Source organism: Bos taurus, chromosome 23, assembly GCF_002263795.3.
Source record: "Bos taurus isolate L1 Dominette 01449 registration number 42190680 breed Hereford chromosome 23, ARS-UCD2.0, whole genome shotgun sequence".
Lineage (NCBI taxonomy): Eukaryota > Metazoa > Chordata > Mammalia > Artiodactyla > Bovidae > Bos > Bos taurus.
In genome coordinates this window covers 17,608,536-17,618,612 of record NC_037350.1, presented here as the reverse complement: position 1 = coordinate 17,618,612, position 10,077 = coordinate 17,608,536, and the positions used below count along the sequence as shown (strand labels likewise).

Here is a 10,077-nt window from a genome sequence, read left to right as displayed (position 1 = left end):
CCACCCCAGGTCCCTCTGCCCCATTTTGTCCCCTCGGTGTTACATTCCGCAGAGGAAAGTGATCCCTCACTCAAGGCCTGAGGATTACAGGCTGGAGAGAAGTCGGCGTTGCCCTGGGAACGCTCACGTAGCCTTTTTCCGTTTTCCCATCAGTGCCCTCCTCTTTCTGCCAAAGGCTGGTGGGGAGGGGAATGATCCTGGCTGTGGTTGGGGGCCTGGTCAGCCCTTCCCTCCCTCCCTGAGGGTCAGCAGCCCTGGAATGGGGGTAAACTGTGCTGAGCTTCTAGTAGGCCCTCTCAGGAGGTGGTTAGGGGTCAGGGGCCCTGGGGTCTCCATGTGTCTGGGCTCCCCTGCCCCCTCACTTCTGCCGTGACGCCCCTCCTAGGCTGAAGCCCCTCCACCCCTACTAAGCTGGGGATTTCCGCAGGCTGAGCCAACCGCCTGACCCTCATTATGGCGCCTTCATCCTGTTGGGGTTAAGCTCCCGGTGGCCTTCCCTGCCCCCCACCCCAGAGGCCAGGCCGAGGGTCAGAGATTCAGGAGGCTCAAGCCTGCTAGGCCCCCTCTGGGAAGGGCTGGTGGCCCGTCTTCTCCCCGGGGCCCCAAGGGTGGAGAGGCAGCTTGCCCTGGGGGTCTGGGTGGACAAGGGAAGATGTGCAGGGAATGCTCAGGGAGGAGGGGCTGGTCCTTCAGGGAAGAGGGAGCTGATGACCTTTAGAGGGCAGTGAAGTTGAGAGACGAGAAATCCCAGGGGCTGCATTCACAAGTGCAGAATCATCTAGAAAGATTTTTAAAAATACTCAGCCCCACGCCTCCTGATTTTTATTTCATCAGCCAGGACTGGAGCAAGCATTGGTATTTAAAAAATCCTCCTCAGGTGACTCTCATATTTAGCCAGTTTGAAAATCACCACTCTACCTGACGCCCCATGGTACTGTCAAGGAGACTGATGAGCCATCAGAATGCCCTTGAGCGAGGTAACTTCACCAGTTGGGCAAGACTGGGTTGGAACTCGGGGCGGGCCACTTCCTCTTGGCCTCCTCCATCCGCCTGAGGCTTGCCCGTTGTCCCACTCACTTAATTATTTGGGTCCTTAGGAGCTGTGTGACTGAGAACAAGTGGCTTAACCTTGATGTGCCTGGTGATACTAGGCCCCAGTGATAAGAATAGAAGGAGATGATGCCTATAAGGCCCCAGCAGCACTTGGGGGAAGGGTAGCCATTGTCCTGCCTAGGGCCAGGGTCTGGGCAAAGGCCTCCATCATCTTATGCACCAAACAGGCGCGACCCTCAGAACTCCAGCAACTCTCAGGTAGAGTAGGGTAGTGGATATCCTTGAGGTTCCCTGGGCCCTGAGAGGGAGCTGGGAGGTGCAGAGGAGGTGCGGGAAAGAATGGCTCCCTCACCCTCAAACCTCATACCTTTCTTGTTGGGGGTCACTGTGTCCTGCAGATATAGGAATGGCCACCAGGTGTCACCCTCAGCTCAGGCTTGAAGTGAAGGCAGTGCAGAAAGAGGGAAAGGGGCTGGGTGGAGAGTAGGGCACCTCTCAGGGAGTGGGTGAACTTGGAGAGTGCCTGATGCTTTTGATGGATTGGGGGAGGGTGGCGCTGTTAATTTCTGCAGGAAGGTACTCTGCAAAGATTCATTTGTCTACCTTCAGAATTCTCCTTCCCATGCTGATGGCAAATCACAATTCAACAGGTTCTTTATAGGGTACCTGTTGCACACAGGGGTGGGGAGGTGGAAGGGTTGGGGGACAGGGGTGGAGAGGGGAGGCGGAGGGAGGCTTAAGAATCTTACTGAACACCTACTCTGTACCAGATCCTATACACACAGGAGGCCACTCAATATTTACAGCAATCTGGTATAGTAAGTACCATGATTAGTCCCATGTTACAGGGCAACTGAGGCTTATACTGGTTATGTGTTGGGCCCAAGGTCACCCAGCTGGACAAAGTTTGAGGCCTATCTGGAACCTAAATTCTTCCTCCTTTACCCAGTCAGTCAGGGGACAGGAAACCTGCAACGGTCTTCCCACCAGGCTGGGAGAGGATGTGGTGGGTGGCGACCCATCTCTGCCTGGCTCTGCTAATCAAGAACCAGTGAGGAGCTCGAGAAGCCTGCTGCCAGCGAGCTGGGTGCGGGTTGGTGGGCGGGGGGTGGGGGGGGGGGGGAGGCGGGGAACCTGTGCTCACTGGGATGGGTGGAAGTGGGGTTTGGGTGCAGGCTGGGTGTCGGGCAAGGGCAGGCTGCAGACACAGCAGCAATGAGAGGCTCTCACCACCTGTACACATACTCCTTGGACCAAACTTCCCACCTCAGAGTTATTTCAGTTTCCTCATCTGTCAATTCTAGGGGCCAACTTTGTTCATCCAATACCTTGTCCCTGCACCCTCCTGGACTCTGAGCTGACTGCTCCTCAGGTCAGGTACTAAGATGGACATGATCTCAGCTATCCCTCACCTGCAACCCTCCACTTTAAGCTTAGATCAGTTTTAAAGTTTCTTTGATCATGCCACCTACCAATGAAACAATTGCTGAGCATGCATCTGTAATAAGAAGCATATTTTCATATTTTTTACTTTGTACAACACACTCACACTAAATGGAAAAAGGTGAGATGAAAAAATAAATGTTCCAGTATTTTCCTGCTGCACCTCTGTTACCCACACTCCCCACCCTCCAAGGGCACTTTAGATCCAACTGCTCCAGGAAATGGAGGGTAGTCAGTCCAACCCAGCTCAGGAGGGAAGTGTAGTCAGTGTTCCGGAACATCGTTGCCCACCCCTTCATGCCCCAGCACCAGAAGAGAGGCACTTCAGTGACAGCAGGTGGGAGTATGGGCAGACAGGAAGCGTGAGCAGGGCCATGTCAGGGAGGGGCTTCGATGACCTGGACAGGAAGCAGGTTTTTATTTTATGCCCTGATGCTGACGAAATTTTGTGATTACTTTTTATACTGTCCCAGAACATAGAACCAGGACATTGTGTCCAGGTAGTTATCTGACACGTGTCCTTCAGGTAGTTCTATTCCGTTCCCAACAGTTCAAAAGTCCACCCCCGCCCCCCCTCCTGGAGTTGGGAGCACTCCTTCCAACACACACACACACACACACACACACACACACTTGGGACAGGAAGGATAGACACTTAGGCGCCCCTTCCTCAGGGCCTTCATCCTCCACTGCCCCTCCTGGGTTGGAGGCCCCTGTGTCATCCTTGCCTGGACAGGTCTTCCTGCAGGGTCAACACCTGGGGACCTGCATGAATAGGAGATGGGGGAGAGGAGGGGCAAGAGGCTGTATCTGGGGTACAGAAGTGAGCCCCCCTGACTGAGAGAAGCCCCCTGTCCCCCAACCCAGGCTTGGGGCTGGAAAGGACCAAATGGCTTACAAAGGCATCTGGCTGCCCCCCAGGGTGGCAGCCATGGTGGCTGGCCCAGTGTGGGCGCCTTTGTGTTCCCTGACTGTGTGTCTGTTTCTGCAGTCACTGGGTGCTTGTTCTGTGGGGTGAGGGGTGTGGGGGTGGGGGCATGGCCTGTGGCTGGGCAAGTACGTGAGGCTGGGCACGAACAGCCTCACCTACCAGCCCTACTCCTGCCAGGTACAACCAGCTACTGCGGCTGCCCGCCATCCGCCTCCTCCCTTCCCTGGGCCTGGCCAGGCCGGGGGGCAAATGACTTGGCGGGCACCTCCCCTCACTTGGACCCACTGGGGCAGGGCCGGCTCACCTGGGCACAGGCATGGGTCCCAGATAGGTGGGTGCTCTGCTCACCCCCCCCCCCCCCCCCGCAAAACACCTCACCAGGGAGATGGCGGGGGTGGGGTGGGGTGGGGGTTGGGTGCTGCGGCCAGGGAGGGGGCCAGGGAGGGGGCGCGGGGCAGAGCTAGGGCCCCCTTCCTCTCCCAGACAGTAGATGCCTACAGCAGGGCATAAGGGGGGCCGAAGGAATGGGGAATTTCTCTGTTTCGGGCCAGGAAATGATTTCCATGCAAATAAGATGCAAACTCCTTAATGAATTTGCAATTAGGAACGGAGGCTGCCAGGTCCGGGCAGCGCCTGCGGGTTTTATGAATGGGCCCGCGTGGGGCGGGGGTGGGGGGCGGCGCGCCGGCCCGCCCCCACGTTTCCCTGCCGCTGAGCCCGCGACATGCCGCGCCGCACGTTGCTGCCTCCCGGCCCCGCCGCGACCTGGCCCGCCGCCAGCGGGTCAGCTGCTTCGGACCGAGCGCGGGAGGCTGCCGGCCAGAGTCCTCGCCGCGCCGCCGGAGGCGAAGCGTCGGGCTGCGGCACGCCCCCTGGGGCCTGGAAGGGGTCTTCCCTCTGGCGTCCCATTCCTTGGTGTTGGAACGGTTTTCTGAAGCTGGAGGGAGTGAAGTGAGCTTTCAGGCCCCTGAGGATGGGCAGGCCTGAGAGGTCACTGACCACCAGAGGAGGGCAGGCCCCTAACCTGGCCGGGGTTGGGGCAATGATCTTGGGAGGGATGGATGTACAAGGAGAGGAGAAGAAAGGGACGGTTCCCATCCCAGAACCCGCTGCACCTCCCCAGTCCTCAGTTCCTATCTCCCTAACCTCAGCAGGCCTTGGCCACCACCCCAGGGCACCTGCTTTATTTTTTTCTTCTCCTGCAGGGCCACCCCAGTCTGCTCTGGGCCTTGCTCTGTACCTGGGCAAACAGTGGGTGTCCTGGGTGGGTGGGTTCGCTTTGGTCAGCTCTGGTCCGGAAAGAGACTCACCAGGTTGAGTCTGAGCCCTATTAGGCCACAGACTCCATCCCCTCCCCTCCCCCAAGCTTTCAGAGTAAATTAACCAATTACCTCTAATTAAAGCGCCATGCTTTCTGTTCCCTCTTGGGCCTCAGTCCCCACCCTGGGAGTCCTCTTACCCTGGCTCCTCTGGAAGGGAGCCTCGCCAATAAGGTGGAAGCCAATGAATCAGTGAGTAGAGCTGGGCGGGGTGTGGAGGAGAGGAAGTCACAGTGCCATTGACTTCTGGGGAGTGGTCTGGGAATTGGGCCTTTGTGGGGCCTTGGAAGGCTGGGAGCCCTGGGCTGCCTTCGGAGGTCGGACCTGTGTAAAGCCCTGTGAGGATGCTGAGGCCTTGGGGGCGACCCTCCTCGGAGGACTGGCAGGGCAGTTCTAGAAGCTGCCAGTTCTGGGTGGCACCTGCTGCTCGCTCACCCACCACACCAGGAGAGACTCTGGATGCCTGGGGGGCGGCGGGGGGGTCCATCCTCTCTCTAACCCAGCTCTTCCTGTGCAGTGAGAACCCCTTTGTTCCTCTCCTCCTGCCCTCCATGGCCCTGAGGCGCAGGCCCCAGCGGCTTGCATGGCCTGCACTGCCCTAGCACTTCCCTGGCCCCACGTGTGAGACGTGTTGGGGAGGATGCCCAATGGCCAGAGGCAGGGTGATGGGCTGTTGACCTAGGTCTCACCTCTTGCCAAGCTGGCCTTTCCTGAGACAGGCAGTACCCCGCCAGGCTGTGACTCAGGCCTGTACCCTAACCTTGAGCTCTGCCATGCCAAGGACCTGTGTATGTGGGGTGGATCTGTCAGTTGTAGACTCCTCTCTCGGGTCACTTTCCCTGCCAGCCCTGAGGAGCCAGGTGGTGACTAGGTTCAGGCCTTCCAGCTCTGGCTGTTTCTCCCAGCCCACCACCCCAGTAGAGGCTGACGGTGAGGGTAGGCCCCCTTGCAGGGCACAGCAGTCATCAGACTCTGCGGGGGTGTGAGCCGCCCAGGGCAGGGGCAGGACTCAGCACACAGGTAGGGGTGCCCCTGGGGTGTCCTGAGCCCCCATCTGCCAGCTTGGTTGCCCTTCCCTGCTCAACGAAAGCTGGCTCAAAACTCCCCACCTCCAGCAAGGTTTCAGCATGCCTCCCTTATTTGTGGCCAGCCCAGTCACTACTGTTCACTGGCTCCTGGTTTTCGTTTGTTTCTCTGACTTGTGTCCCCTTCTCCAGACCCTCCGAGAGCGCCTCTGCACGACTCTTGTTCTTCCCTGCATTTCCCAGTGGCCAGCAGAGGGCGCCTCCTAAAAGACTGCCAGACTAAAAGGAGCGGATCTGCTTTCCCGGATCCAGGCACTGTGTAAAGCCCAGGCTCATGGTCCGTTTGCGTAAACTGAAACTGACCCAGAACCCCTTCCTTCCTGGCGATCTAGACTTAACCTGCCTGCAGAGGGCTAGAGATTAGACCACAGGTTAAACCCAGGTGGCTGTCTCCGACGTGAAATCAGGTGGCCCCACTCCAAAGGACAGAGAGGATAAGGGAGTTGCCCCCACTGCCAGCAGCCCAAATGGGGAAGGGGCACCGGAGGTTGCCGGCTTTCCTCCCTTGACCCTGGGAGAAGAGTTGGGAGGGGCTGCACAGAATAGCTGGTGTCCCACCCCGTGGGAGGGGCTGCTGTACACGTCTGGGCCACATCTGGGTTCTTGGCAGCAAAGGGAGCTGGTCTGTTTGGGATCCTCCAGGGAAACACGATCCACCCCTTGGTGGCTTCTCACCATTACATTCCTGGGGAGCCCTTTACACACAGGTGTATGGGACACAGATCCGTAATGCGGGTGAATTCATGCCAATCTAGAGGGGGACCCTCCAGACACTAGCTCCTTTTGACATGGACTTAGTTAGGCTCCTGGGCAGCAGCCTGTTCTGGGCCACCAGGCCTTTCCGCCATCCTATGTTCGCGTGTGAGATTCTGGGCTTCCTCTTCTGGAAATGCTGGGGACTAGACTCTAGCTTCCATCCTGTCCGTTCTCCTTCCTCCAGGTGGGGGGTAAGAGAGAGGAGAGTGAGGTTACAGCACCTCTTAGGGACTCCATCATCATGCAAAGCGGAGTGGGAAAGGGTCTGCTTTTGGGTCATTTCACACAAAAGCCTGGGAATGTGATCGGGACAGAAAGAGGGGAGAGTGGACAGCAAAACTGGTTCTTTCTTAGGTTTGGGTCCTGGGTTTTGGGCAGGGGACAACACGGAGAAAACCCCTCTTGGTCGGCTGGGTTCCTGGACGTCCGAGCAGGAAAACAGAAGGCTGGCCGGAATGGCCTTGAAGTAGGGAGCGACAGAGAGAGGGGGAGGGGAAGGGGGAAGGGAAGGAAGGCTGCGCCCACCCAGGGTCCCCCCGCCAGCCCCTCTCCCCAGCTTCCCCCCGCCCGGCCCGCCGCGGCCCCTCCTCCAGACCTGGGCACCGCCTCCCCCCTCCCCTCCTCCTCCCCCTCCCACTCGGCGCTGCAGCTGCTGCCGACGGACCATTCTGCACGTAGCGAATGGAGGAGACGCACAAGGGAGGCCTCAAGTGCGCGCGCGCGGGAGCCGGCGCCGCGCGGGCGGGGGAGCGGCTGCGGGTACGCGTGCGCGTGCGGCGCCGGCCCCGAGCGCGCGCGCCGGGCTCCGGAGCAAGCGGCTCCTCTGCGTGCCCAGGTTGGGGATGCTCTGGGGTGGGGTTCCCACCGCTCCGAGTCCTCCAATGCACTCTGTTTGCCTTCCAGCGAATCCCACCTCTACCCAGCCCCTTTTTCATCATGCACCCCAATAGCACCGTCCTTCACGCGCAGTAGCGCTTCATGGTGACTGGGTGCTGAAATGAACTGATGCTCTGGCCCTCCTCATCCTCTGCGTCACTGCTCTACAGTCCGCTGGGCCCTGGGCTGAGAGGCAAGAGAGGGCTGAAAACTCCGGTCCCTTGGGCACTCGATTCACAACCCTACAGACCCACAGGGCTTCCCTGGTGGCTCAGAGGGTAAAGAATCTGCCTGCAACGTGGGAGGCCTGGGTTCTATCCCTGGGTGGGGAAGATCCCCTGGAGGAAGACATGGCAAGCCACTCCAGTATTCTTGCCTGGAGAATCCCCCTGGACAGAGGAACCTGGTGCGCTACAGTCCGTGGGGTTGCAATGAGTCCGCCGCGACTGAACCACTAAGCACAGGTAGTCCAACCTGTGCCCGAGGAGAGCTCTCAGCCTCCTGGAGACTCTCACCCTGAGGCCTCTCTGTACCTGAATCCAGGGCAGGCCCCATAAGGCTGGTAGAGACCCTAGACAAATGGCTGTCAAGGAAAAACAAACGAGTTCTTTGACCTTTATCTCTGCTGGGACGGGAAACTCCCAAGGGAGTGCCTGCCACCTCCTCCCTGTGTGTCACCTGCACAACTCCCTCTCCCTGGGGCATCCAGGACAGGACTGGGCTCTGCTCACACCACCGGCGAAGGTGTGGTATGGTGAGCACAGATGTCCTGGGATGGCCAGGGAGTGCAGAGAGGCCATGTCAGCCTAGGGTAGGCAGTACTCATCTTGGAGGTGTCTTCTGAGTCTGCAGAGCACCCTCCCCACTTTCTGAGCCCCTGATCCTGGTGGGTCTGGAGGCTGCGCCTTCCTTCCCTAGATGGCCCAGGTTGGCACCGCATTCTACCCTCCGCACCGCTCAGAGGCATGGGATAGGGCCTCTTCAGGCTGTGTGGGCCCTGGGCCTGGCAGGTGCAGGGCCTTGCGAAGAGGAGCTTGGACTGCATTGGTCACCTGCTGGACCTATGGGGGTGGGGGGTGAGTTGAAGGGCTGAAGGTGACTGAGAGTTCTTTGTCACATGATAACTTGACCTTGCCCAAATTTGATCTCTCTAAGCCTAAATTTCCTGTCTAATGGGAACACAGCCTTATCTAATGGGGCTGTTGAGGACTGAAATGTAGTCTGCATATAACATGCCTCACGTGTTGGAGGCAGGTGCCCAGTAGAGCTAAATCTTTTTTTTTTTTAATTACCGTGTGCGGACTGGCTGAAAGGCTGGGCACATTTTCTTCAGCTGTGTTTCCAATGGGTAGAGTGAATTCAAATCCCAGAACTCCTTGGAATTTGGAGGTTGGGTTTTGTGAAAACTATAGAGAAACCAGTAATATGTCATACTTTTGTCATCATCCAAGAATGAACCATTTCACATTAGTTTTCCAGACGTTAATATCCGAGACCTTAAAAAGGGATATTTTGGATGGGTATTACACACTTTCCTGCCTTCTTAATCAGAGGTTAGAGGACATGTGAGTCCTTATGACTCAGACTTGTGGTTACAAGTAAGTGTCCCTCATGGTCCTGGTTGTAACAGTGAAAATCCAAGGTCTTGTTTGACCCCACACTAATGGCTCATTCCGTGATGTCTTTATTTTCATAGTTCTCATGTCTTTCCATAGTTCTTCATCACTTCATCAGCTCCCTGGAAGCTGTCACTTCCACCACCATCACTGCGTCGGTCGACCAGCATCCCACCTCTTTCTTCTCAACTTGTTTCTATTCTGCTGTGGGCTGAGATGTCAGAAAATCACATCTGTTAGAAGATGTGAAAAACAACAAATCTTCTGAACTTGACAAATTATATTAAAATTCGTCTGGAAAAATAAACATGCAAAAAGAGCCTGGAAAATCCTGGAGGAGAGGCATTTATAAGGGGCAAATAGAGCTACTGAAATGTTGTATAAATCTTCGGTAATAAAACAGCTGGGTACTGGCACACAGAGTGTCACATCAAAGGAACAGAACAGAACCCAGACACACACTGTGAACAAATGGAAATTGAATATATGGTAAAGTGACTTTTTAGATCAGAGGAGAAAAGATTCAATCAACTTGAACAACTGGCTAGCTGTTTAAGGAAAAAAAAACACACACACCAAAAAACCAGTTCTCCACTTCATTCCTTATTCTGAAATCAGCCTCAGATGAATCAATTATTTAAATGTAAAAAGAACACCATAAAATTACTAGAAGAAAACATCAACAAAAATTTCTAAGTGTATTGATATATTCTTAAACTGGGGAAAGGAGGACAAAATATAGGAGTCACAAAAGGAAAGATTTTAAAAATAATTTTATTTATTTTATTCGTTTATTTGGCTGTGCTGGGCCTTCCTTGCTGAGCGGGCTTGTCTCTAGATGCAGTGAGTGGGGCCTACTCTTCACTGTGGTACGCCGGCTTCTCGTCGCAGCGGCTTCTCTTGTTGCGGAGCACAGGCTCCAGCACATTCAGGCTTTGGAACTTGCGGCTCACAGCCTCAGTAGTTATGGCTCTCGGACTCTAGAGCACAGGTTCAGT

General features: G+C 56.3%; 1 long non-coding RNA gene across 1 annotated transcript; it reads left to right on the top strand.

Annotated features, from left to right (window-relative positions):
- Positions 1–7,125: 7,125 nt before the first annotated feature.
- On the top strand, positions 7,126–9,687 carry LOC112443843 (uncharacterized). Its single transcript, XR_003032247.2, has 2 exons — positions 7,126–7,927; positions 9,179–9,687. It is a non-coding gene; the product is annotated as an uncharacterized lncRNA (long non-coding RNA).
- Positions 9,688–10,077: the final 390 nt, after the last annotated feature.